Below are 4,695 nucleotides of genomic sequence, written 5' to 3'. Positions count from 1 at the left end.
AAAATAGTCAAATGCCCCCACAATTTATATCCGGATTTTCAACTACACATTCGAGCTTTAAAGAATCCTATTACTCTCAAACTAATTTAAAATAAAATTATTTCCTCTCTAAATGCTGAGATGTCAAGGAAGGTGCAGTACACTCTCTTTGAGAGAGTGAAGAGGTTTAAAAACAAAACTTGTAACTGTTTTACCTTCTTTCACCTCTTAATTTTCTGATTTTAATTTTTTTTTTTATGTTATGTTATTTATTTTTTTATTTATGTTTTCTTTCTCTTTCTTTCTTTTTCTCTTCAACAGAGCAACACCGGCACCAATCACTCATCGGCCTTCCACCAAAAGCCTCCTCTCATTTTTAAATTGCACATTTTTTATCATAGCTCCACTAAAATCCATCAAAAATAACTTTTGCCACTCTGACGTGTGGGAACCGACCGACCAACCAACCATCAAGTTGAAAATTTAGCGGTAGCTCAATATAGAAATTCAAGAGAATTGAATTTTACTGTCATTAATGTAGAGGAATTCATTGGGTAACATATCCACCAATGGAGATCTCAAATTCATAACAAAGTCGCAAGCATCAATCGAACTTTTTGATGTCAACATTATTAAATTGAAATTACTTTAGTCTCTCTCCGCTCCTTCATCTTAGATAGCCGTTTACTGGCGATTCTACTAAGTATTATTTATAGGTCAAAATTAAGAGCGGAAGCAGAAGCAGTTCCGAAGGTAGAGTTTTTCATTCACCTCTAGCTTCAATTGAAAATCTGAAAGTCATGGATGCCATCCTAGTTGATCTGCAAAAGAAATTAGCCAAAGTATAAGAAAAAATGAAGGAAAAAAGCAAAAAAATAATATAAAAGAAGAATGTAGAATACAAAAAAAGAAATTAACTTTTTTATATAAGAAACAAGTAATATGACGCAACAGACACGTGTTCATCACTGCTTGAATACAAATGTGGGTATGAGTTTTTAAGGAGACATATATTCTATTTTTAAAGTGTTCAGAGGTAATATGACAATCGTAAAAATTAAGTATGTAGTTGGTAAATGAGTAATAGATCAAGGAGGTATTTGATTATTTTCTCTTTTTTGAGGGTCTCAAACTTTCCAGCACGATGATTATTAGTTATGACAATAAAAGTATTCTAACTGCCTTCCAAGACCACCTTGTCATATAATTTGGGCTCAAAACTTTCCAACACGATGAGTAGTAGCTGTGACAATAGAAGCATTCTCACTAACTCGTAGCATCAGGTTTGAAAGTATGGTCTTTTATAGAGAGCATAGTTGACATCACTTTTGAAGAAGATGATACCAAATATGGCGGAGATTAATAAAGAAGAATGGAGAAATTGTCTTGCCAAATCCCCTTTAACTCAAGAGTTGAGGATAGAACTGATGTGGTACTTGACAAGAAGAGTTGCTTACAAAAGTAATATATTATATTTATTTTAATTTTTTTTGGAAATCACAGTTGGTTGGTTCCATAGATATATAATATTATCAGTCTAAGAATAAGCGCCATGTGTTGATTGGTTCCATAGATATATAACATTATTAGTCTAAGAATACGTGCCACATGTTGGTTGGTTCCATTGATATATAACATTATTAGTCTAAGAATACGCGTCAAGCGCGTGTATCTTATTTCAATAAATTCACTTCACTATTATTTTTTAAAAAATATCGGATTAATAAAAAAAATTAATGATTTTACTAAAAAAAAAAATTAATGATTTTACTAAATATGTAAAACATTTAAATAAAAAATTAAATTATTCATTAAACACTAAATAAAAGCATTAAAACAACTTTAAACTAATTAAGAAAAATTATCAAGGCTATAGAACGACACCTAAAAGACAAGAAGAGAAACAATTGAAAATAAAGAGGCGTAAGATAGTATATATTAAACTATACTATAACAAATATAACTAATACTTGATGTAGAATTTAAAATATATATAATTAGAGAATCATAACTTCTACTGTAATTATTTTAACCCCGTAAATAAGAGAAGGAATTAAAGTGTCAAAAGCAACTTGCGACATAATCAACCAAATAAAGGACATCACTTTAAAAATAACAAAAATAAATATATTTTTTATGTTGTAGTTTTTTTTTTTTTACATAAAACTATCCAAAAAAATCCTACATAATTTTATATTGTTAATATTATAAATATAACAAGGAAAAAAATAAAAAGATAATTTTATCTAAAACAAAGACTTTTAGTAAAGGGTAAAAAATCCAGTAGATTTTCTTTTGCCTATCTTTGGACCTCTTTTATAATATTTTTTGAACCAAACCTATTTTAATTGGAAAAAGATTTTTTGAAAGAAATTTAATCAAAATAGAAATTTTGTTGCCTATTTTTTTTTGGACATTTTATGCCTTTTTTTTTTTAACGTCTTTTGTCTTTTTCTTTTAGGGACCAAACCTATTTTAATTGAAAAGCAATTTTTGTGTAGGAAATTAACCATAATAAGAAAACCCTCTTTATTGAAATTTTAACATATTTATTATATTTAATACTATTTAATATGTGAGAAGACCATTTTGTCTAAAACGAAACTTTTAATGAAGGACAAAAAGTTCAAACAGTATTTCTAAGGCCCTTCATATTTTTAATATATTATTATAGATATAGATATAAATATAAATATAGATATAGATATAGATTATAGATAGATACAAATTATAGATTATAGATAAAGACAGAGATTATAGATATAGATATAGATTATAGATATAAATATAGATGTTGGCTTGTTCCCTTTTCTCCATGTTAAATTCGACATCTTTAGGTTTTGTTTTAAAAAAGATATTGTTCTCATAATTTTCGCATATAGTTGTCATTTTATATTATTAATGAAATATTTGTTTTGTTTTTTCAATTCTCTATAAAATTTTCATGCATAATTTGTACTATGGTGTGTGTATGACAGTATTTGGTGTTTAAAGGAATAGAAAATTCTTGTTTTAGTGTTATTTTTCTTGTTTATGGTCATAATTTATTTGCTCAAATTTTTATGTATTTTATCTTATTGAAAAGTCACTATAACTGCAGAGTACCTCATAGTTAAATATGAAAATTGTTCTACCTAAACATTTGTCATATTTTTTTTTTATGGCATTCGTACCAAGAAGCGGCGTAACTAAAATTAGCTACAGACTTTACATGATCAGTCGCTAACCATTAATAGTTATAGCCACAAATTTTTTATAATGTAGTAGTATAGTGAATTGTTCTTTGTTGTTGAAGATATAGTGAATTGTTCTTGCCACAAAAAATACACTTCTAGCAAGTAATTTTATCCTCTTGCCACGACGAATAAAATTAATAGCAATATTCATATTGAGCCACAAAATATTATATTGTCGCTAAAAAAGAATTTTCCATAAAATTTAAATTTATAGCTATTTCTATATCTTAGTCTTGTGGCAATAGCACTTTTACTTAGTTATGAATAAAAAATTCAAAGCTATAAATTGAATTGCCACAAACATATTTATATTGTAGCTAAGATTCATATCTTTAGCCATGAAATATGTAAAATGTAGCAGAAATTTTTTTATTTGCTACAAAAATTAAAAATTATAGCCATATTTTTATACATGACAATTATAGAGTATATTTAGCTACAAATTTCAAAATACATAGCTAAAATCTTATATTTTTCATGAGAAGTAAAATAGTAGCAACAATATTATCTTCATAATGAACAAGTATAGCCATGAACTTATTACGTAGAAATTGTATTTACATTTAGTTATGAATTTCAAATAAAATATAGCTACTAATTGAAATTGTTTCTAAAATATTATTAGCCGAAACAATTCATAAAATGTAGTTGAGAAATAATTTTTGACGTTAATTTATGAATAATTATAGAAAAAAGACATCTTTTCCCCCCTGAACTTGTCCTCCAAACTCTCTTTAGCACTTAAACTTAACTTCCATTTATTTACCCCCCTTAACATCTTTAAAGTGTATTTGTTTGACCCCTAAAGTTGACGTGATATTTTTTTTAAAAAAGGGTCGTGTTTATTTATTAAAAAAAATAATTTTAGTAATCTTATATTTAAAATATAATAATTTTTTTTAAAAAAATTTAAAATTAAAATTAAAATAAGAATAAACACTTTTTTCTTGTTTCTTCTTCAAATCATCATCAACAACAACACTCAAACCTTCATTAACAACCTCAAATTTTTTTCACTTTTCTCCATTAACAACACCACCCAAGAACAACACTTTCCTTTAATTTTTTTCACTTTCCTCCATTAACAACACCACCCAAGAACAATACTTTTCTTTAATTTTTTTCACTTTCCTGCATTAACACCACCACCCAAGAACAACTCTTTCCTTTAGTTTTTTTTCACTTTTCTCCATTGCCCAAGAACAAACATGAAAACACTAATAAATAATTTTCTCCATTGAATACCATCTCAACCTTCAAACCAACTTCCTCAAAATTTATATAAAAATTAAATTAAATTGATAATTTTATTTTTGAATCACTTATCATCAATGAAATTTCTTTTGATTTTTACTTTTGAATTTTTTTGTTAATAAGACAATTTGAAAAAATTAATTTTAACTTAATGAAAGTATTTTTGTGTTTGAAAAAGAAAGAAGAAGGTGGGGGTGTGGGGCTGGAAGGGAGAAAGAATGGGGGG

At 26.8% G+C, this 4,695-nt stretch overlaps 1 long non-coding RNA gene across 1 annotated transcript; it reads right to left on the bottom strand.

Annotated features, from left to right (window-relative positions):
- Positions 1-517: 517 nt before the first annotated feature.
- On the bottom strand, positions 518-1,532 carry LOC124885561. The gene is made up of 2 exons (XR_007042693.1): positions 1,175-1,532; positions 518-800 (listed from the first exon to the last, which is right to left on the bottom strand). It is a non-coding gene; the product is annotated as an uncharacterized LOC124885561 (long non-coding RNA).
- Positions 1,533-4,695: the final 3,163 nt, after the last annotated feature.

This window comes from Capsicum annuum, chromosome 7 (assembly GCF_002878395.1).
Source record: "Capsicum annuum cultivar UCD-10X-F1 chromosome 7, UCD10Xv1.1, whole genome shotgun sequence".
Lineage (NCBI taxonomy): Eukaryota > Viridiplantae > Streptophyta > Magnoliopsida > Solanales > Solanaceae > Capsicum > Capsicum annuum.
Note: the sequence above shows the minus strand (reverse complement) of the source record. Positions and strands in the feature narration are given on the sequence as shown.